General features: G+C 43.0%; 1 pseudogene; it reads left to right on the top strand.

Annotated features, from left to right (window-relative positions):
• The window catches only part of LOC117547353, a 19,277-nt pseudogene extending 9,641 nt beyond the window's left edge, over positions 1-9,636 (top strand).
• The last annotated feature ends 15,543 nt before the right edge of the window (positions 9,637-25,179 follow it).

The raw sequence follows: 25,179 nt of genomic DNA, 5'->3' as shown, positions 1-25,179 counted from the left end.
GTCAAAGGACACCTTAACAATAAGCGACATTTTGACCGGAGAGATTTAGATTTGCCGGTCTTCAGCATATTTTACCGGTCATAGTCCGGTAATTACCGGCTAACGGGAACTCTGCCGTGCGGGGGGGTTCTGCTGGAGGCCCCTGTGGGTGCACTGTCCTGCGAGATACCGGGACCTGGCTCGAAACACTCGGAACACTGTTGTTGTTGGCGAAACACATCAGCAATGACTAGGGTGAGCAGGAAAGGTGGGGAGAGGCGGGCTATGGCGTATCGGGCGTACACACAGCGCCGTTTGACCCCCTAGAGCGTTCCGTCTGCAGATCTACCCACCTTGGGACCCGTTATCGTTTGAGGTTCAGTTACGGCCTCGTGTGAACGACCCGTCTATACGATAGAGAACTGTAACAACTGTAACACCCGTTCTGTCTCCGTGTAAACCGGGCCTTACATTTAGACCTGCTTTTTACTGTTCAGCGTCGGACGTGTGAGCTTTTAAAACACCAACATTTGCAGTGACTTTAAATGCACATAGCTTTGATGGCTTAACCAAATGAAATTGTTTCCCTCTGCCCGTAGAATCCAGATGGCTCTCTGTCTCAAGCGGCCATGATGCAGAGCGCTCTGGCTAAGGAGAGGCGGGAGCTGAAGCAGGCGGCGCGGGAGGCAGAGATGGACTCCATCCCCATGGGGCTGAATAAACATTGGGTGGACCCGCTGCCAGACGGTAAGAAATCCATTAGATGTGCACATTAAGTTATTTCTACTTCACTGATGTTGAGGCTGAAGTGTGATTCATCAAACAGTGTATGCAATAAAAACCCAGCTTGAGATTAGCATATTGATTAGTGGTGCACGATAATTATCGGCCCGATAATTATCGGTCCGATATTAGGAATTATGACGTCATCCCGATAAACCCGAGAACAGTATTAATAGCCCCGATAATATACAATATATTTTTTGGGTAAAAAAAAAATACTGCGGTGTGGGTGGATTGGGATGAGGGGCGCTTGTTTTTCACTCGGCTCCTCCCGTTTTGCCAGTACTGTGGTATTAGTGGTTTAGGAAGAGGGGAGTTTTTCACAAATCCAGCGCTCCCTAACTCATGCCTGGCTGTGACGTAAATGGTGTGGGCCGTGAAGCCAGGACAGTAAACAAACATGTCGTCGGTAGTATGGGACTATTTCAAAGTTAGATAGTTCGCTTGCTATTTGTATTAACAAATGCAATGCAGAAGTTCCACGAGGAGGGAAAAAGGCAACGTACTTCCTACCCTGATTAGTCACCTGAAACATCGCCATCGCTACGATGGTGTGTTAAAAGCGTACGAAGACGCCTGCGCTGCTAAACTAGTGGCGAATCCAAAGCCAGCTGCAAAGGCAACCGGGGCTTTTACCTATCGACGAGGCTTTTGAAAAAGGCAAGAAGTTTTGCCAGAGAACGACCCCAGGGCTAAAACGATCTCTAAACTTCATCATAGAAATGATGGCGCTTGACGAGAGTCAAAACTGTTCTTGGCTTTGTTTTGTTCATAGTAGTAATGCTCATGTCATTGCTCACCACTAGTCTTTTTTTACCACCAGGTGTGCAAAAACTACAGGTACATTTAATATATATATTATATTATTATCGGTTTATCGGTTTTGAGAAGCAGGAAGTTATCGGTATCGGTTTCAAAAAACCAATATCGTGCATCCCTAATATTGATCATTTTAACTTCTGTCTTTAGATCTATTTAAGTTTTTATTTATATCCAAACAATATCTGAGTGTGTTAAAAGAAATGTCTTCAGTTTTATCTTTGCCCCTCTTTATGAAAACCCCAGCCCGGTCTGTGTCAGAAATTAGACGTTGCCTCATGGCAGGCAGCAGCCCTCAGGCCTGCCAGGGCTGGAGATGCTATCTGACTTCCTGCAGACCCATATCTGGCCGGATGGAATGATCTTGCCATGCTTCGTGGTCCTTGTATCCCCTCCATGGCCCCAGGTGGTCCACACTGTTTCCAATAGTGGGCATTTTCCTGCAGTGATGTAGCTACAGAGTTAAAGTTCAGTTAAGTAAATGGTCGCCAGGCGCAAAAGTGATTAAAAAAGCATCAGTGTATACATTGGAGCAGATTTAGCTTAATCTGGGAGGACATGCTGCCATTGTAACAACTTATTTTCTGTGCAATACACACCCTTGATATGACCGCTTATCCTTTCACTTGCAACAAACCAACAAGTTTTCATCATTATCAATCAGAATGATTTCCTCTTTCCCAGTTGACGGCAGGCAGATTGCAGCTAACATGAGAGGTATTGGCATGATGCCTAACGACATCCCAGAGTGGAAGAAGCATGCCTTTGGAGGCAACAAGGCCTCCTATGGTAAGAAGACCGCGATGTCCATCCTGGAGCAGAGGGAGAGTCCTGCCCATCTACAAGCTGAAGGAGCAGCTCATTCAGGTTGGTCCTAGTCTTCAAATATAAACCTAAAGGGAGACTTTTCCAAAATGTAATTGAAAGATTCACATGGGAGTTCAATTCAGACTGATTTAGGTTCTGTTGAAAATGTGGTTGTCATTTATCAAGCAGATGTTGATGCTCAAGTACGTTCATACTTTGACAAGTGTTGAATGGAAACATCTGCTAAATGCAAATTAGCAGATATCTTTCATTTAGTTTGATTTGCTGCTTTCTGCTGCTAAACTGTGAACAATCCCTTCAGAAATGCGTGTTCTTTTCTCAATATCAAATGTCGGGGAAAGGGAGTACAGCAAATCAAGGGCTAGCTTTTAAAATGTACTGCTTTTTAAAAAATCTGCCACAGGCTGTTCATGACAACCAGATCCTGATTGTGATTGGGAGAGACAGGGTCCGGTAAGACCACGCAGATCACTCAGTACCCTGGCGGAGGCCGGCTACACCACCAGGGGGAAGATCGGCTGCACGCAGCCGCCCCGTCGTGTGGCCGCCATGTCCGTGGCCAAGAGGGTCTCTGAGGAGTACGGCTGCTGTCTAGGACAAGAGGTCAGTGATCCTACATGTTTTATGTTATCATTTGGGTAATTATGCTGATAGTATTTTTTATTTTCATGGCTGAACCGAATAGTTTGAGGCTTCGTTGATTTAACAAAAATTGTGCTTAACCTCATTTTTTTATGTAGTGTTTGGCAAATAAATATTTATATTATGTAGCAGCAATCTTACCAGCACCATCAATAAAGGCTCTAGCACTATTACAGTGAATTACTCTTAAAGTATCTACACACTATCAAGCCTCTTTCATATTCATTTATTCAAATACAAAAAAAAAAGGTTTAGGTGAATTTTGATGACAGACATTCAATCTCAAATGAAGCTTTGAATATAATAAAAGCAGCATGAACCTATATTTGTTAAATGAATCTAAACAAGGCTAATATAATTCTTCTTTTGCTCCAGGTAGGTTACACCATCCGTTTCGAGGACTGCACCAGCCCTGAGACAGTCATCAAGTACATGACGGACGGTATGCTGCTGAGAGAGTGTCTCATCGATTCTGAGCTGGGCCAGTACGCCATCATCATGTTGGACGAAGCTCACGAGAGGACAATCCACACTGATGTGCTTTTTGGTTTGCTCAAGAAGGTAAGCCGCATGAGAATAGAGACGTTTGGGGTACTTTGGGGTAGACATAAGTAAAGAAGATGCTGAGTGTTTCTTGTCCTTCTCAGACTGTAATGAAACGCACAGACATGAAGCTGATCGTAACATCAGCCACACTGGACGCCGTGAAGTTCTCTCAGTATTTCTATGAAGCGCCCATCTTCACCATCCCAGGAAGAACTTACCCAGTGGAGGTTCTCTACACCAAAGAGCCTGAGACGGACTACCTGGATGCCAGTCCTCATCACTGTCATGCAGATCCATCTGACTGAACCTCCAGGTATGATTTTTTTTTTTGTAATCTTTAAAACGTTCTTTAAACCAGGTAGACCTAGTCCATGTCATAATCCAACGTTCTCCCTGTTCTTTATCCAGGGGACGTCCTGGTGTTTCTGACGGGACAGGAAGAGATCGACACTGCTTGTGAGATCCTGTACCGAGAGAATGAAGTCCCTGGGTCCCGATGTTCCTGAACTGATCATTCTGCCAGTTTATTCTGCCCTGCCCAGTGAGATGCAGACCAGGATCTTTGACCCCTGCACCCCCCGGCAGCAGAAAGGTGTCTTTTATTTGACAGTAACAATTAAAAACGCATTGGATTTGCCTACTATCTTATGCGCTACTTTCTGTGTTTTCCCAGAATGTGGAATAACCCTTTTTTCTCCCCTTAGGTTGTCATTGCCACAAACATTGCAGAGACATCTTCTGACCATCGATGGAATCTACTACGTGGTGGGATCCTGGCTTTGTGAAGCAGAAAGTGTACAACTCAAAGACCGGCATCGACCAGCTGGTGGTGACACCCATCTCACAGGTGACAAATATATCTATGATGTACTTGATATAGCTGGGGAGGAAAGCTAAATGTGTTCTGCTATTCAATAAAATGTAATTGAAGCAATTGGCGTTCTTACTGAATTGTTTTTTTTTAATGTATTTCCAGGCGCAGGCCAAGCAGAGGGCGGGTCGAGGCCGGCAGGACGGGCCCCGGGAAGACCTACAGGCTCTACACTGAGAGGGCCTACAGGGGACGAGATGCTGACCACCAACGTGCCGGAGATCCAGAGAACCAACTTGGCCAGTATACTGTGCTCTCTCTGAAGGTAAGCAGTCATTCTGCAGCCAACATGTTATTCTTACTTTGAACCCTAAACAAAATGTAATCTTTGTGTACAAATGTTTGTGACTACTTTCCTTCCACTGGTTAGAAGCTGGTCATTCTTTTAATTTACTTTTTTTAAATGTATTTCATTTATTGTGTCATTGATCATATTACACATTTCACTTGTAAGTGTTTATGGGAATCGATTTTAATAAACAGTGAAGCAACACTTTAGTAGCGATGTAGCAGGGCATATTGTGTAAAGCCAGAAAGTTAACTTGAAAATAAGTTCAACTCCCACTTTTTGGGTTCCTAAATTAAATGTTCCACATACTCAACATTTATCTAAGAAATCATGGTTTTAAGTGTTTCATCAAAGAAATACGCATATCTCTTTTTTTTATACAAGTTGGCGAAGCAACAGCCTTCAAGAACCACATTTCACTTTCTCAGCCCTTAAGGTTTGAATTAAAAGCGAAAACATAATACATTTGTGTTTTCCCTCTTCTTATATTTATATTTCCTCTCCAGGCCATGGGCATCAACGACCTCCTGTCCTTTGACTTCATGGACGCTCCTCCCATGGAGACGCTGATCACAGCTATGGAGCAGCTGTACACTCTGGGAGCGCTGGGATGATGAAGGCCTACTCACACGCCTGGGGAGACGGGTGAGGGATGCTTTTACTGCCACGATGAAAAGAATACATCTGCATCGAATCACATTTGTGCACTTGCAGTTGCAGCCGCATCAGTGTGCGGTCTATTTTACCCTTCATTTAATTTTTAGTATTGCTTCAACTATTTCTGACTTTCTTTCTCTGCATCTGTCTTCTAGATGGCGGAGTTTCCTCTGGAGCCCATGCTGTGTAAGATGTTGATCATGTCTGTCCATCTGGGCTGCAGTGAAGAGATGCTCACCATCGTCTCCATGCTGTCTGTGCAGAACGTCTTCTACAGACCTAAGGTATGTCTTTGGCTTGAATAAAATCATTTAACCTGTGTCGGAAGGTTTCTTATGAGAGGTCCTGGTTTCTCATAAATAAGTAAATGGATATTAAAACAAAATATATATATATATATATGCTCTACAGCAGGGGTGCCCAACCAGTCGATCGCGAGATGTGTCTAAAAATAGAACAACAATATTCTGTTTTATCGTTAATGTCTTATAACATAATCTTCCTGTGCCCGAATAATGCACTTGAACGCTATCAAGGCTTTGTGATTGGACGGCGTGACCCCATGTGTCGGGGCGTGGCTGTGGACAGTGGGCACTATATTCGCTGACGTTGTCCGTGTCAACAGGAGTGACGGTCCGCACACACACAAGACCGCAATTATGGCAGAAGCAAAAAAGCCCAGCAACATATATGATTTTCACTCCGAGTGGGACGATGATTATTTTTTGTATCTATTCCAATTCAAAGTCCATCTTGTCTCATCTGCAATGCGAGCGTGGCTTTATCGAAGAAGGGTAATTTAGGAGCGGCATTTCAAAAACAGTGCACAAATGCTACGAGACGGAATTCCCTCCTACTTCTGCCCTCTGCTCCCAAAAGGGGAGGGGCCTGAAAGGACAGCTAAATGCACAGCAGTCCATTTTCACCAGGCCCAACAACAAGAGCAAGGCTGCTACCAGAGCATCTTATCGTGTCAGTCACGTTCTTGCGAAACACATGAAGTCCTTTCAAAGACGGCGAAGTTGTGAAGGAAGCTTTCCTGGAGGCTGCCGACGCGCTTTTGGGAACAGTAAACAACAACAATAACCGTAGCATTTCAACAGGTTTTTTGATATAATAACTCAAGTTAGATACCATTATTAATCAGCTGTGAGTTTGAGTTTGTTTGAACTTATTCATTATAATTATTGTACAAAATGGTATAAGAATGCAAACTTAAATTGATTATAGTCTATCATCAATTCAGGTTAAGAAACTAGTGTAGCTTGCATCCTATTTTAAAGGCATTTATTTTTATACTCTACTAAAATGCAACAAAAAAGGGTTTGATTCTATTAATGTTGTCTTTTTTATTGCACTTTGGCAGCAGATTCCTGTGTAGCTTCAGATCTGAGTTGTCTTATTACTAAGCCTAATTTATACTTTTGTAGCAACACTATTTTTATATAATGGCAAAGAAAGAGTCTTTTCTTTTTTCCCTGTGTCATGTGTGGCAGCACTGTTCAATGTTTCTTGAAAACATTACCCACTGTAGTATGTGACGTGTGAATAAACTCCAACTCTGTATCAACAACACTGTTGTGTAACTTCAGTTGAATACTTGTATGTGTGTAGATTAGAAAGAGGTAAGATAAAGGATCTGCAGTATTTTATGGAGTATTAATCGTACAAAGGTCAGTTTTATACAAGCAGAAGTGTGTATTACCTGGTAGTAGGCTGTCAGTAATGGCTACGCCTCTATTTGGACTGGTAGATCTCGGCAGACTGGCAACTTTAAAAGTAGCTCTCGGTTCAAAAAAGGTTTGGGCACCCCTGGTCTACAGCTTGATGTTTATTAGGGATGCTCCGATCGATCGGGCCGATATTCACTCTCTGCCGATCGATCGGTGCTCTCTAAAAATGCCGATCGCATGACGTAAAATACATGACACTTTTCTCTGTGCGCGGCGAAACAAGCTCGCCCAAATGGCTTCACCGGCCTGGCAGTATTTTAAGGTGTCCGAAAAAAGACAGAAAAATAGCGGTATGCAACGTGTGTGAAGCAGAAATCATGCAGCTCCACCCGCTGTGACGGACCGGTGAGCGGAGCAACACACACACTAAGAGTTAGCCCTGACACACTTAGCCATTTTATCTACCTCTGGAACAAGCTAATCTAGTTATACATATATTAATTCCTCACTGTCGGGTCACTCATTACTGGGTCAGTGAGCTACATGAGGCGATACTGACGGGCTGTCGAGAGAGAGAGTGGGAGGGAGAGGAAAACAGAGCGCTTCCGCTAATTTCTCCCGTGTTATTATCCAAAGTTAATGTAAACTTGAATAATGTACTTCATTTGAATGTAATAATTATGTTGGTTGTTGTTTGTGGAAGCGCCAGTGAATGAGCCCCATTAACTGAGTTTTAAATGGAAGATCCCCATAGGCCCCGCCCACTCGATCGGAATCGGCCGATACTGGTTCCGGCCCCAAAATTGGCGATCGGAGCATCCCTAATGTTTATCATGTATAACTTAGTGTATCTCTGTTTCATCCGTTAAAGGACAAGCAGGCCTTGGCTGACCAGAAGAAGGCGAAGTTTCATCAGCCTGAGGGAGACCACCTGACCCTGCTGGCTGTCTACAACTCCTGGAAGAACAACAAGTTCTCTAACCCCTGGTGTTATGAGAACTTCATCCAGGCTCGCTCCCTGCGCAGAGGCCAGGACATCCGCAAGCAGATGCTGGGTATCATGGACAGGTATCAAGTACTGGCAGAACCACTATACATGCCAACACGTGAATCTTCAATATCATTAAAGGAACGTTTTGGGGTTTTCATGTCCAAAATTGGGACGAACAGACAGGAGTACCGTCAGGGAAGCCTGACAATGTTCCACTGTAGACGTGGGGGGGTAGCAGCACATTTATGCTCATTAAAAAAAGATATAATTTAGGGTAGGCTATATTTAGAATTAATTTCTGATGTACCTTTGCAATAGGTAACTCAAGCTGTTATCTTTTCTCTCTTCAAAGGCACCAGACACTGTTGACAATTGTAATTTTACCTTGCACATCAAAGGAGTTGCTGGCTGTTGCTGATTATTCTGTACATGTTAATATTTGACTTTGTTGAAACTTGTACTTACACTTTTTAATTACACCAAAGCCACACAATAACGCAAAGTAAGCGATTTCAGTGGACCAATAACTCCCGTGTTCTGAAAGTAAAAATAACAGTTTGTCAGTAGTTGTGTGGCTTTGAAAAGGGCAAAAACATTGGCTTCTCTACCTTGTCAGAAAGGGCGGTGTATAGCGCACACTTTTATTTAATGCATTTTTTAGGTGGCTAATAGACATTTCTCTGCTGCCCCATCCGCAGCAGTACATTACTTAGCTTTTGTGCTGGTACTCCTGTCTACTACCAGGAGCATATCCACTATCTGTAGTAAATATTACACTAAGGACACAAATCTCAACTAAAAGAACAATCTAAACTAGATAAAAATCTCTTGTTTCTCATGAACCTCCAACATGCTCTCTCCTCCTCAGACATAAACTGACGTGGTATCTTGTGGTAAAGCCACAGTCCGGGTCCAGAAAGCCATCTGCAGTGGCTTCTTCAGGAACGCTGCCAAAAGGATCCTCAGGAGGGTTACCGCACCCTTATAGACCAACAAGTTGTTTACATCCACCCCTCCAGTGCTCTGTTCAACCGCCAGCCTGAGTGGTAAGACAAAAAGATAATCTCAACTTTTTGTATTAGTCACGCAAGAAATAAATACATATTTTTAAAATGTATTTCCAAATGTGAAAACGGCTATGTGACGTCTTGCCTATGTTATCCTCAGGGTTGTGTACCATGAGTTGGTGCTGACCACCAAGGAGTACATGCGGGAGGTGACCACCATCGACCCCCGCTGGCTGGTGGAGTTTTCTCCAGCCTTCTTCAAAGTGTCAGATCCCACGCGCCTCAGCAAGCAGAAGAAACAACAGCGCCTCGAGCCTCTGTACAACCGCTACGAGGAACCCAACGCCTGGAGAATCTCCCGAGCCTTTAGGCGCCGTTTAGAGCGGGGTGACGTCACAAACACAGAACAAAAATGTTTTTATGACGAAGTCAGTTGTGTCGACCAGTCCCTGGTGGTAGATGTTTTATCATCACTGCTTCAAGCTGTGTATTCACTCCTACTTTTACATGTGTACACATTGTACATCTTCTCTCAGAAGGTCCTAGAATAACCTGCTTGGGTGGGTGTTTCATTATTTTAGGAAAGTTGGAGTTATTAACTTCTCTTAGCACTAATACTGGAACTTAAAGAACATCCATATCTGTCCTGTTAGTAAGTGGTTTTAAAGTTAATCTTCTATGGGGAGATTCTGCAAAACAGTGGACTATTTATTTTTGGCAGAGTAAATTGTTATCGCATAACGTCATGCCTTAATTCGACCTAAACGAATAGTAATAGACTTTTTGTTTCCATAGTAAATATTTTCCAGGCCAAAAGGATTGAACTGAGTAAATGTTAGATAGATTTTGTACTTAACCTTGGACAATTGTATCCCGCTTGTCTGTATCTGAGGTGTTGCTTTGCTATACTTGCAACTGTAACTTGAAAATGTTTCCTCCATTAAAATGCAAACATTCTTTTCAACCCTACTATATTTTGTGAACTTTTACTCTAAATGGGGATATTTTATGATTCAAATTAGGGATGCACGATATTTTGAAACCGATACCGATAACTTCCTGCTTCTCAAGACCGATAACCTATAATAATATATATTAAATCATTCATTAAATCATCATTTCTATGATGAAGTTAGAGATCGTTTTAGCCCTGGGGTCATCTCTGGCAAACTTCTTGCCTTTTTCAAAAGCCTCGTCGATAGGTAAAAGCCCCGGTGCCTTTGCAGCTGGCTTTGGATTCGCCGCTAGTTTAGCAGTGCAGGACGACGCTGAAGTTGGCTTCCGATTCAGAGCATCCGATTCGGAAGTTAAGGGACATTTAATTTACAGCGCTGAGCAAACAATCCTCCGTGTTTGAACCTCTTAAATCGCTGCATAGCCGTTTTAGACTCGATTATCCCAGAGAGTCTAAAGATTCTTTATAACCCAGTTTGAGATTTGTGAAACCTTTATTCTATTTGTGAAAATACAAACAAGGGAGATTTCAGTGCTTTTTTCGCATCCTGACCATTAGACCAGGGGCCTGTACTACGAAGCTGGTGCAACCTAACCTGGATATATTTGAGTTAGCCGGTTGGCCTAATCCAAAGTGCTTGAAAAGGCAGTGGCAGGGGGCCAGGCCCGAGGACCGCGGCACTCTGGGGGCAGGGCTCGAGGGCGAAGACCGCAGCTCCCAGGGGCCGGGCTTGAGGGCGAAGACCGTGGCTCCCAGGGGGCCGGGCTCGAGGGCGAAGACCGCGGCTCTCAGGGGGCCAGGCTCGAGGGCGAAGACCGCGGCTCTCAGGGGGCCAGGCTCGAGGGCGAAGACCGCGGCTCTCAGGAGGCCGGGCAGAACCCGGTGTCGGCCGGACAGGAACCGGCGCTGGCGGGACAGGCCCCGGCAGGATCCCCCACGGAAGAGGACCAGGAGTTGGCAGGACCCCCGCCAGGAGGGCAGTCGGCGGGACCCCCAACGGGACAGGACACAGGACACAGGATTGGCAGGACCCCCGGCAGGAGAGCAGTCGGTGGAACCTCCAACAGGACAGGACACATGGTTGACAGGACCCCCGGCAGAAGGGCAGTCGGCGGGACCCCCAACGGGACAGTACACAGGGTTGGCAGGACCCCCGCAGGAGAGAAGTTTGCGGGACCTCCAACAGGACAGGACACAGGGTTGGCAGGACCCCCGGCAGAAGGGCAGTCGGCGGGACCCCCAACGGGACAGCACACAGGGCTGGCAGGACCCCCGGCAGGAGAGTAGTTCACGGGACTGGACATGGAGCCGGAAGGACCCCCAGCGGAACCTCCAACGGACCAGGACATTGGGTAGGGACTTGAGACGTGACTCAAGTAGGGACTCGAGAGGAGACTCGAGAGGGGAACCAAGGGGGAACTCGAGAGGGGAACTAGAGAGGGGACTAGAGGAGGGACTAGAGGGGGAAACTCGAGAGGGGAACTAGAGAGGGGACTAGAGGAGGGACTAGAGGAGGGAACTCGAGAGGGGACTAGAGGAGAGACTAGAGAAGGGAACTCGAGAGGGGACTTGAGGGGGAACTGGAGAGGGGACTGTGGCAGCTGGGGCCGGGACCATGGCTGCTCGGGCCAGAACTGGGGCTGAAACCATGGCTGCTGGGGACTGTACTAGGTCTGGAACCATGGCCGGAAATATGGCTGTATGATCCAGTTCTGAAGCCGGAAACATGGCTGTATGGGCCAGCTCTGGAGCCGGAATTGAAGCCAGAATCATGGCTGTAAGGTCTGGTTCTGGAGCCGGAAACATGGCTGTAAGGTCCGGTTCTGAAGCCGGAAACATGGCTGTAAGGTCCGGTTCTGAAGCCGGAAACATGGCTGTAAGATCCCGTTCTGAAGCCGGAACCATAGCTGCTAAGACCGGTCCCTGAGTACGAGCTGGCTTCCTGACCTTGCGTCTTTTAGAAGTCTTTTGGAGGCTCCGTGGAACTCCAAACACCAGGCGGGATCCCAAGAAAGGGTCAGAGAATGGAGACTGGCACTCAGGGCTGCGTGAGAAAACTCTGAGAAACTCAGGCAATGAGCCTCTCAACCATGGCATGTTGTCCACCTCCATTTGTGCCTTTTTGAGGACAGCCTCTTTGTCCCTTTTAGCCAAGGTTCTACTCCATTCAGCATAATGACATTGAAGAGTGTACTCTAGGGATAACAAGTCCAAATCAAAATTCAAATCCGCTGGTGGTCGGTTCGTAATGTTACGGTGTGCAGGAATTAGGACCCAAATGCAGATATAACGAAAATAACTCCTTTATTTCAAGGCTACAAATATACAATAAACAGACAGAACGGAACACTCACCGATGAACTGGTCATTACACAAGACGAACCGACACTGAACACAGGAAGAGACAAGACTAAATACAGGAAGGGGTAATCACAAGACGAGACACAGCCGGGCAGGGGAGGAGAAACACAAGGGCCACAGGTGAAAACAATCAGACAACTAGACACACCAGGGAAACTAACGACGGGAGGAAAAACACAGGAAGAAGGACCAGACAATATACAAGGATGAAAATACCCATAACCAGACATACAAAACTACAACACAGACAGATCCTAACAGTATTGGTCTAATTATTTATAATTTACAAACCTATTGCAATAAAGTGAAGAAATGGAGAAGATACCACAAATGTGAACAAATATGTTTGGGTGAGGTTAAAAGAATGTCCCTTTTTATTTTGTGTCCATGTGGTAATAAAGAACGTGTGCGCTGTTGAAAGAATTCAAAACACTTGAACTTGTAAAAACAGGGATTTATCATTGCCAGGAAAAAGGATAACTTTATTATGATATTACACAGAAACGCAGAAATGACTTGAAATCTTCCTCAGGATAGAAAGTCTGCTCTGCCGGATTTGGAAGCCCCTTAGATAGTCACAGACTCACCAAAATCACACTGGTGCTTGCTGTTCCCCTCTAGTTTGTGCTCACCAAAGCATTTTACTCTGGGCCTAGCATTTTACTAGAGGGGAACAGCAAGCACCAGTGTGATTTTGGTGACATTGTGACTATCCTGGCCAAAATTACAGGGGGCGCTTCAAAATCCGGCAGCTCTAACAACTGCCATGCCGGATATGGAACCTCCTCTTTAGTTTTTCACCTGCAGGGCCCAGAGTGAAATGCTTTTGTGAGCACAAACTAGAGGGGAACAGCAAGCACCAGTGTGATTTTGGTGAAGTTGTGACTATCCTGGCCAAAATTACAGGGGGCGCTTCAAAATCCGGCAGCTAGCATATATAAAATATAGGGGGGGTTCCAAATCCGGCAGGAGAAATACCTGCTCTGAACATGTTATGTAGAGAACAGTGCAGATCTTCCCTATTGACACCAATAATACACTTTATTTTAGGGCACCTTTCAAAGCATTCAATGTCACCTTAAAATACAATTTAAAAAAAATATATATAAATATGGCATTACATTACAAACATGTGTTGAGTAGTACGGTGGCCCTGAAGTGCAAGACACTACAGCATTTCAGAAAACACCACAGCATTTCAGAAAACACAACAGCATTTCACAAAACGCCACAGCATTTCACATTGGACGGAAAGGGTATTCCTTTAGGGAGAACACTTCTTGTTTGTGATTGGACAGAGCCAGCCAGAGAAGCACTGCTGTGATTGGTTGTGTTTTCTGCCAGTCAAGAAATGCCGCTTCGTGATTGGTCAACACCCGACAGCGAAATATGTCCCAACACATCAGCCGTTAGCGCACACACTCAGAGCTCACAGCTCCTCATATCTGTTCAGAAACTGGACAAAAGTTAAACATGTACAAACCACAGACTGTCTGTGTCATGGCGAATACAGTCGCTGCTTTATTTATGTTTGTATGACGTTGTTGTGAGTGTGGACGGAGCAGCTACAGGTTAGTTTAGCCTGATGGATCCGATTCCATTCAGAAAACACGCATTTTAAAAGCTTTTCGCCTGCCGTCTTGTCTGCAGACTTCATTCATGGTTTTTACTAACCGTTATCAGTATGTAGTTACTTCGGCATCACTTTGAAACGTGTATTACAATTAAATCACGGTCAAATATGTTGATTTTGTTGTAGTTGGTATCTCCCATAGGATTTACATGGAGATACGCCCCGCCCCCTCTCAGCGCCTCTTGTTTGAATGACAGGAGCAAACACAGCTGACAGCCGCGGTGAAACTCGAGCGATTAGAGCGATGCGAATATTGGGTGGTCTACCATAGTATTTACATGGAGATAAGCCCCTTAAAAACCATGAATTAATAAAGCATTAATTCTGTGTTTACTCCTGTCATTCAAACAAGACGCTGGAGAGGGGGCGGGCCGTATCTCCATGTAAATCCTATCGGAATCGGATCGATCAGGCTAAATTAACCTGTAGCTGCTCCGTCCACACTCACAACAACGTCATACAGACATAAATAAAGCAGCGACTGTATTCACCATGACATAGACAGTCTGTGTTTTTTATATGTTGTACTTTTGTCCAGTTTTTGAACAGATATGAGGAGCTGTGAGCTCTGAGTGTGTGCTAACAGCTAACGGCTGATGTGTTGGGCCAATCACGAAGCGTCATTTCTTGACTGGCAGCAAAAACAACCAATCACAGCAGTGCTTCTATGGCTGGCTCTGTCCAATCACAAACAACAAGTGTTCTCCCCAGGCGCGCCGGATTCATTTTAGAAGTGGGGGGGGCCAAAAAAAGTGCGTGTGTATGGCCCAATCCCAAACCACGCCCTACACCTACACACACACCCTCCATGACGGAGTGAACTGCGTGGAGTGACACATGAGGCTCCCTCCTGTCAGATGGAGGGAGTAAATACAGCAGCAAGCTTTGAGACAAACTCCCCTCTCTCTGGCAGAAACAGGAAATGCGTAACTGTATGTAGGCCTAACAACGGTTTCAAATCAGCATCTCTTAGACAAAAAATGTAAATGAATAACTCAAATAAAACTCCAAACATCTTTGGTTACTTTTTTGTAAAGCTCTTTTAGTTTTAAACCTGATGTTTATAAGCTTCTTAGTTTTTGCAATAGTCTGTAAATATACACAACTTTATAATAAAATGCACACATTTACCTTTTTCTAGACTAAACACAGGTATGATCCTAAGTTAAAAATATATGAGGTTATCATGAGGTTGTTAACATCGCAATTTATCACTATCGTTTAGTGGTTTTGCAAAGAATGAACCACTCTCTGTTTTTGTAGCATTCTGCGTTGAAGTACCTTCTCTTTGCTCAAATAATCTACTAGCGGTCTCCTTTTTTCCGATAGTTAGCTGTACAGCTTTACCCGCCTCAATGTCCCAACAACAAACCTCCATGCAGTCGGAACCAGCCTGTTTCGGTTCAACGATGGCGGCGGTGGGGGCGGCGGCGGCGGTTTTGACAGTTTCTGCGGCCGCAGAGGTGCTGCTTTTGGGTTCATCTGGCTGCGCTGGTTCTATGATTGATGAAGGTCCAGGCTCCGGAGATGTGGATGTCAGGGATGTGACCTTCCAGTTGTTACATTTAAGTTTAGATTGACTGTATTTGTGACCTGCTCCATCGAAATCAGTCGCATTGACCCGAAGACACATTTTGAGTTGTATACACTGTTGGAAAGAGGATATTCCTAGCTTTCTAATGATATCAGGATTGTTGTTGTACTCCAAATATTAAGCGAAATATGTCACATTATATAATGACTGTCACCGAGTCATCATTTTGAGAAAAAGGCCTTCAAAGTTTCCTCTTCTCTGGAATCCATCGATCTGATTGATTATTAGTGGAGCAAATTATCAAATACTACGGAGGGAAGATATTTTCGTTTGGAGGGGAAGCTCGCGAGTGTGTGTGTGTGCGTGTGTGTATGTGTGTGTTTGTGTAATTTTGCGTTTGTGTGTATTGTGTTTGTTTCCCGGGGAAAACACTCACGAGAAACACCGGCTGTTGTTATGCCTCCTATGACGTTAAGTTACTCCGTTCTCCGCTTGTAAGTATGCCGTTACAAGCTTTAAAGCTGTATTTATCATCTGAATTTGCCGAAACAAGTTTAATATTCTGAAAGCCAAGACTTTGTTTAATTAAAATCAGATGAAAACAAACTGTAACGGACCCTGCCGTGTTATCTATGATTACTATACTCTTACATTCATAATTTCAGCGGAGGGAGGGGGGCGACGCTGCTGGAAGAGCAGATTGCGAGTGAGAGGTGCCTGTTATCTTCCCTTTACAAGCTTCAAAAATGTATTTATCGTGTGATTTTTGAAATAAAAGTTTCATATTCTGAAAGCCAAGACTTTGTTTGTTTAAAATCAAACAAAACACCCGAACCCTGAAAAAATAGATTTTCACGTAAATCCACGTTTATTCTGAAATGAGCCGTTGCGACTTCCGACTGATTTCGATAGAGCGGGTCACATTTAGTTTTCTTCTGCGCTGGTTCTTCTGACATGTTTGCAAGTGTATATATTATTTCTAGGTTAACGGCTGACACACACAGAACAACGTAACAAATCAAGTAAACAACGTAACAAATAAACAAATCTAAGCTTGGTTGTAATGTACATGGATACATTTGAATGGTGTGACAATGTCCTATTTGATTGGGTTAAAATGTACATATTCTTCCTGTTATGTCTGCCTGCTTTATTTTACCTAATGCAAAGTGACCTGCTGCTCCATCGAAATCAGTCGCATTGATCCGAAGACATATTTTGATTCCTAGCTTTCTAATGATATCAGGATTGTTTTTGTACTCCAAATATTAAGCAAAATATGTCACATTATATAATGACTGTTACAGAGTCATCATTTTGAGAAAAAGGCCTTTAAAGTTTTCTCTTCTCTGGAATCCATCATTTCTCATCATCATCAATCATCATGATTGATTATTAGCGGAGCAAATGATCAAAATACTACGGAGGGAAGATATTTTCGTTTGGATTACTGCACTCACGAGAAACACCGGCTGTTGTTATGCCTGCTGTGACGTTAAGCTACTCCGTTCTCCGCTTGTAATTATGCCGTTAAAAGCTTCAAAGCTGTATTTATCATCTGAATTTGCCGAAACAAGTTTAATATTCTGAAAGCCAAGACTTTGCTTAATTGAAATCAGATAAAAACAAACTGTAACGGACCCTGCCGTGTTATCTATGATTACTATACACCTTACATTCATAATTTCAGCGGGATGGAGGGGGGGGCGGCGCTGAGGAACAGCAGAGTGGCGAGAGCTGTCATCTTCCCTTTACAAGCTTCAAACATGCCTGTAGCTAATGAGATTGAATATAACAATCAAAAATAACAAAATATACACAGCTAGATCAGATCACGTTTTAGATGCGACTTTAGAGTAGAGGGGAATTATTGAAACGGGATTTGTACAGTTTTCCGCGGCACAGTTTCATGGAAACACATCAGCTTTTGGACGACAGTCAATATGGATTCAGGAAAGATAGATCAACATCTATGGCACTAATGGAATTAAGTGAGGAAAGAGCAAACTGCATGGACAATAAAAAACAAGCAGTGGGAATATTTATAGACTTACAAAAAGCATTTGACACCATAGATCACAATATTTTACTGATAAAACTGGAACGGTATGGCATCAGAGGGGTGGGATTAAACTGGGTGAGAGATTATTTAAGCAACAGACAACAATTTGTTGAATTTGTTGAAAACATAAAACAAATCCACAGATACAATTAATACTAGATATTAACATACACATATAAAGAGTATATGAAATGAAGTTCCTTGATGTGGTTTTAGACCACAAAATCAGCTGGAAACCTCATATCACTCATGTAAAAGCAAAACTGGCTAAAACTATCGCAATATTGGGAAAAGCCAGACACATTCTGGACTATAACTCATTGTATACTCTATATAACACACTAATATTGCCATATCTGATTTACTGTGTGGAGATTTGGGGAAACACGTACTAAACCAACCTACAGCCGTTATGCACATTACAAAAAAGGGCTATAAGAGTTATCAATAATGTTGGATATCTTGAACACACTAATGTATTATTTTTGAAGTCACACATATTGAAGTTCATTGATCTGGTTAAATTTAAAACGGCACAAATCATGTACAGAGCCAGACATAATCTACTTCCTAGGAAATTAAAAACATTGTTCATAGACAGAGAGGGTGGGTATAATTTGAGAGGAAATCTACATTTTAAACAACTCAAGGTCAGAACAACTCGGAGAAGTATGAGTATAACAATCTGTGGGGTGATTTTATGGAATGGTTTGGAGCAGGAGTTAAAACAAAGCACAAGCATAATTCAGTTTAAAAGGATGTACAGAAACACTTTTTTGGAAAAATATGAGAATGAAGAAAGGTGATTGAAGACGAGAAATTATTGTATATGTATGTATAAATGTAAATCTAAGTAGGAATAACTTGCATAATGATTTAAAGGACAATCATTGATCAAGTAAGGGGTGGGAATTAATAAGCATTTGCTTCCTCCTACTCCCTTTCGGACACATATGATTTATTACTATTATTAATATGAAGACTTTTTTTTTTTTTTTTGTTGAATATACAAATATTACCATGAATGTGGATAAATAATGTATTATAACAATACGGTATTCTGTTTTTCACATTTGTTATTTTTTATTTGTTATTTTTGAATCTGTTCGAAATAAAGACTGAAAAGAAAAACAAATGTGCTGCTGCGAAAATGTGGGGCAGGGCTGAAAAGTGGGGGGGCCAATGGCCCCCTGGCCCCCCCGCTTCCGGCGCCCTTGGTTCTCCCTAAGGAATACCCTTTCCGTCCAATGTGAAATGCTGTTGTGTTTTGTGAAATGCTGTTGTGTTTTGTGAAATGCTGTTGTGTTTGTGAAATGCTGCGGCGTTTTGTGAAATGCTGTTGTGTTTGGTGAAATGCTGTGGTGTCTTGCACTTCAGGGCCACCGTAGTACAGGGATCAATACAGGCGATGACGTCACGTTTGCGCGTCCCCGCGAACAGGGCTTCAATCTACGGCAAGGCTTCAATCTACGGCACAACACCGGCCGTCTTTCCTGCAACGGCAGCTTTTCTGTATTTCCTTTCTCCTGTAATATGACTTGATCGCTTTAAACTCCGCACACTGAGCTCTGATTGGTCAGCAGGCGCGTTTAGCCTGCAACCTAACCTGCTCCGGAGCAGGTTAGCCGTTTAGCATAAATTACCATGGAGATCTAGCCTGCTAAAAAGAGAACCAGCTTCGTAGGACTGGAAAGCCGGAGTTTTCCCCGAATTTAGCCGGCTAAGCGAAAATCCTGCTGAGATTTGTGAAACCTTAATTCTGTTTGTGGAAAATACAAAAAGGGAGATTTCAGTGCTGGATCGCTCTTAGGTGAAATTATAACAATATCAAAATTATTTAATACTGAAAAGGTGATTAAAAAATGTTAATCAACTAAAGCGTTGGGGAGTATTATAAGCTTAACGCCAACAATATAGCTATATTTGAAGCGTTCTTCGCAGCCATGTGGTCCCTGTTTGGGTTGTATATTGATGCCCAAATGTGTAAAATGCATTTTAATGTTGGTCGAAAGAGAATACGTTTCCTTTTCGTTTTTTTTAAGAGTTACTGTTGCCCTCTAATTAGTAAAGTGCGATATCAGCCTCTGATATTAGAGGGACATAAATACAGTAGCCTGCAATAGAAATACATGAGTAAAGTATGAAGACTCAAGTAGAGGGCAGTGGTGTAAGTACTCAGTGTTTATCACAATAGTATGGGATAGTGGTGGTCTAATGGAGAGTGAGGTGCGCCAAAGCTGGCGAACAATAGTCTTGCAAGGGGGGGAAGAAAGGAGAAGAAGGGGGAATAAGGAAAAAAGTATTTATATACAGAAGTACTTTAATAAAGACCAACAACGTATGCGTTTGTTGACTAATAACACTTGTGTTATGCAGTTAACTATTAACACATTTCTATTAAAATTATATATTTCTAATAAATATTAAGTAAAACGTATCTACTTCTTTCAAGTTTATTACATACAATTATTATTATTTTCTTTATCAGGGATAGTTTTGAAGTACCCAATATGGACCAGCTCATGGTTTGTGTGCTGTGGACAAATACTTAAATGTAACCATTACATTTAATATGAACTAAGAAGGTATTGGTGTTATAATGTATTTCTTTTAACAAACAAAGAGAAAACCTATAGAAATTCTAAACATAGCACTCCACTCAATTATTGGACAGTCACATACTTGATAGAACCAAACCTTTATTTTAAAGTAGTTCAACTTAATACAATGTAAAACAACCCATACAAGTAAGTAAGGTGCAGTATAACAAAAATAACACTCTAAATGGGTTTTAACATCAAATAAACATTATCATAAACTTAATAAAATATATACATATCATATATATAAATAAATATCAAACTATACACCGAACTATATACAGTGTCCACTCCAGTGTCCATGCCTCTGGTGGGGAGATATACATTTTGTTATGTCCTCCAACCATTGCTCCTTTGGCACAATGTAGTTCACTACTCCCTGTACTGGCTGTGTCCAGGGTCCGCTGTCCCAAACCTCCCACACCTCCACACGTGTTGGGCAGTACTTTGCGGGTCAGTGTTTGGCTGTATGGAGCAGGAGCAGGAAAAGCAGAGAGAGGCTGGCATTCAGAGTCTGTGGAGCAGCGACCAGGACAGGAACCTGTGAGCTCACTGGTGTAAATATCATGGAGCCCAAAGGTGGAGCAGGGAAGTGCTGCATCACCACCTGAGGGCCAGAGGGTGGAGCAGGGAAGAGCTGCAACACCACCTGAGGACCTGAGGGTGGAGCAGGGAACAGCTGCATCTCCACCTGAGGACCTGAGGGTGGAGCAGGGAACAGCTGCATCTCCACCTTTCTTTGATGCTTTGTGATCTGGAATGTGACAACAGCAAAGTTGAGGCATTTATTAGAAATGATCTATAGCAGTTAATGTTTCTAGATTTATAACCAAACACATTTATGATAAAAACTAGTTTGTAATGTTATTGTTTATAAGAGAGTTTAACAAACACGGAAATCAAATACACAGTCACGTTATGTTTGACCTTTTTGGTTGAGTCCATCTTTAAGATGGAACCAAATGTGGAGGTGATGCTGGCCTTGATATGGTCCATGTGGGAGAGGATATCCCTGCCATACATGGACAGCACCCAGAGACTGCTTGGGAGGAGGCTGGGCTCTGGGGGCTCCTGGCAGGCCACAGGGAGGAGGCTGGGCTCTGGGGTAACTACTGGCGGTGTGATATAAAATGTATGCATGAGGCATTTCTTAATCTGAAACTATCATCATTATGTTTTAGTCTGGAGTGAGTCACTCAGTGTAAATCCTTTGATTGATAATATTTGCACCAGTAAATTGTAAATGTTCAGTAATATACTTATCATATGTGAATAATAAGTAATAGGTACATATGTTTCTATACTTTACCTTCTGACAGAGGTCACGTCACTTCCGTTTCCTTGGAGCGGGTTTATCCCTCCTGAAGGCCAAAGCCCGTCCATTCCGCATCTCCCATTTTGTTATGGCTTATAGGTTTAGTGATCATCTAAACTTTAAGTAAAATAACAATGCAAGTGTTAGAGAGAACTACACTGCTAAGCGAACAACACTGATACCATGTTAACCATTATTTACACAGGTTATCTACACATATAATCATGTATAAACACACATCATGTTCATAAACGGTGAAGTTGTCCTTTTATCCATATATGATTGATGTGTGTATATTGAATTACAATTAATGTAATGTTATATACAGTATATAGCTATCTTGAATATATATTCAACAATATACTGTGTCCTTCCTGGAGCATATAACACACTTTATCATATCATAGTGAGCAACGATCCCTTATCTCACATAAAGATATTTATATCATATAATATATGATATACTTTAGGTGTCTATATGAACAAATAAACGGATAAACATAAACTCATAAAACGCCACCAGTAACCAATAGGCATCTTAACCAAATCTGTAAAGTAACTAAAGGTAAGCTATTAAACACATGTAGTGGAGTAAAAGTACACCATTTACCTCTGAATTGTAGTGGAATTAGAAGTACACAGTAGACAAATATGGAAACACTCAAGTGAAGTACAAGTATCTCAAAATTCTACTTAAGTACAGTACTTGAGTAAATGTTCTTAGTTACTTCCCACCTCTGTGTATACAGTATGCTGTATGACTTCTGTACCACTGCTCACAGAAGTGTAGTTACAAATTACAACATGCCCATTCATACAAGAGTCGTTTAACAACTTATTTAAATTACTGTTGTCAATCGGATGTATAACACATGGCTGTTGACATTGATTAATATAATAACGTGTATTTAACCTAGACACGATAGCATTAGCAATGCTGGCTTGCTAACTTTTGAAGACTGAAGTTGCCGACTGTATAACGTAATGTAAAAGTTGACGCCAAAACGACGTTTGTAAAAATAGGTTTTATGACTGTAAATTAATTAAATATACTTATCACTTATTTTTTAAATAATATTTGTTTTGCTAGGGGGCCCCTTAGTGACTGCGGGGCCCTAAGCGGCCGCTTATGTCGCTTAATGGGTCGGGCCGGCTCTGCTCCCTGGAATAACTAAGGACTAAATGCCTTACTCAAGGGCACACTAGTGGTGGTGTTCCTGGCGGGATTTGAACTCACAACCTTCCGTTGTGTAGCGTCCAGCCTTTCCCAATCTGGCCAGCACTTCTGTCTGTTGAAGCCACTTCTTCACGCAAACTGAAAAGAAATGTACATAAGTAAACTGTAAAAAGAAAACTAGACATTTACGTTAACATTTGGGCTGCTGTGGTTGCCAGAACCGTTAAAGTATAATACATTACAAATTACAGTCGGTTGGCATAGACGTTACAGTCAACAATTGCTTATGGTGAATTACAATGGCAAAAACAAATAGAGCTAGTGTACACAGTGCAGCTGTATTATCTGGGAAATAGAATAATCGGATCAGGATTCGGTATTGGCAGACAGAGCCGGCCCGACCCATTAAGCGACATAAGCGGCCGCTTAGGGCCCCGCAGCCACTACTTTTAAAAAAAAAAAAAGATCTCAGTACACCGTCGCCGTGATAAGTATGTTATTAATTGTGTTAATATGCCTAGATTGCCTACTCTCAAAGTCATGTATTATATTATTGAGTCAATAATATAATACATTAACCGTGCTTTACCTGAACCTCATCATGACACAAGAGAGGACGGCAGGATTGTAATTTCCCGTGTTCAGTGAATGCAACAGAGGCAAGACACCAGACCAACCAGAGAGTTGAATGGAAATACACATCTGTCTTATTGGCTGACAGGTACCTATCCTGTGAGCTGTGACAATGTTTAAAATAAACTGTCAGTGGGACTCAGAGTTTTTGAAGATGGACATAAGAAAACATTTTCTTAAAAAATACGACAACAAATACTCACACAACAACCCCAGAGCCACCACTTGAGTCAGGTAAACAAGGTATGTAAATGTCAGTAAACTTCCAAGTTATGCGAACATGTAAGCAAAGCATACATTACAGCTACGTTGACGTTACTTTGAATCGCGGGGGTAAGCTAAACCGTTAGCAAGTAGCTATAGCTAGCCAGATATATTAAATAAACACTTTGTCATACAATCTAAATGTAATGTTTTTTAGCGTTATCTGGTGATTTCAAAGAAAGCTCTCTGGGAAATGTTGACTTACTGTTCGACATGAAGCTAGAAGCTACCTTACAATACACAGTTGATCCTGAGCAGAGGTTGCGCTTGACTTTTTCGCTGCCCGTCAAAGGCCTTTACACAACTCTGACGGGGGGGGGGGGGGGGGGGGGGGGAAGCATGCTCGTGAACTGTCAACGGGGGGAGGGGGGGGGGGGGACAGTTCACATGCGCCGTGTTATGCATGGCTGCTGCACCTCGCGGGAGCGTGCACAGCGTAAAGCCAAAACTCACAGACATTTCAATGATTTTTACGGCACAGTTGGTTTTGGAAACGGTATGATTTCCTTTTTGGAGGGCATGCATAACACGGCATAACACCGGAGCCTCGCTGCAGGGAATCTTTGGCGCTGTTCTGAGTTTGTTCTAATCTGTCAAAATGACGGACTGCTTTCAGATTTGTCTGTCATTGTTAAAAAAATCCATCATAGACGGAAAATATTCGGTTAACGCGACCTCTGATCCTGAGTCCTGTCAGTTAAAGTGTTTCATAGTTAGCTTATCTAAGCATCAACCTAGCACTGAAATATATGGATGGATTTTGGGAAGCGACGTGGAGCGTTGCTGGCGTTGCTCGCTTCAAAAGTTGAGCAATGTTCAACTTTTGGCGCCTCGGCAGAAGCGTCAGCCAATGAAATCCCGTTTATGCAAATCTGCCAGTACAAGCGCTAGCCAATCAAACCGCGTGTATGCTGGGAGAGACTACGCAGGTCATTTCCTCATATTCCAAAAAATGGAGGGAAAATTCATTATAGCGGTAGTGAATCACCCGGTGGTGTATGATCAGTCTCTGTTCATCTACCGGGATACAAACCGGAGGAGCGAGGCATGGAGGGAGGTGGCAGAGACAGTGGGTGAAACTGGTAGGTTTTTCGCCTGTTTGGGAATTTTATATCCAGTTTACTTCGTTTTAACATTGCTATTGCTTTGTATGCACCAGTCTGGTTTCAAGGCAGGTCACTCCACAGAAACTGCTCTCATTGCTGTCACGGAGGAACTGCACACTGCCAAAACTGCATCCCTCTCCTCTGTCATCATCCTATTGGACCTGTCTGCTGCATTCGACACGGTGAATCATCAGATCCTCCTTCGCACTCTCCAAAAACTTGGAGTTTCAGGCTCTGCACTTTCCCTCCTCACCTCATACCTGAAAGACCGTACCTACAGGGTGACTTGGAGAGGGTCTGAGTCCGACCCTTGTCAATTAATTACGGGGGTCCCTCAGGGCTCTGTTCTTGGTCCCCTCCTCTTCTCCCTGTACACAAACTCGCTCGGATCAGTCATTATCCCGCATGGTTTTTCTTACCACTGCTACGCTGATGACACCCAATTAATTCTGTC

Source organism: Gymnodraco acuticeps, unplaced genomic scaffold (genome assembly GCF_902827175.1).
Source record: "Gymnodraco acuticeps unplaced genomic scaffold, fGymAcu1.1, whole genome shotgun sequence".
In the NCBI taxonomy this organism is placed as follows: domain Eukaryota; kingdom Metazoa; phylum Chordata; class Actinopteri; order Perciformes; family Bathydraconidae; genus Gymnodraco; species Gymnodraco acuticeps.
This window is presented reverse-complemented; position numbering and strand designations above follow the sequence as displayed.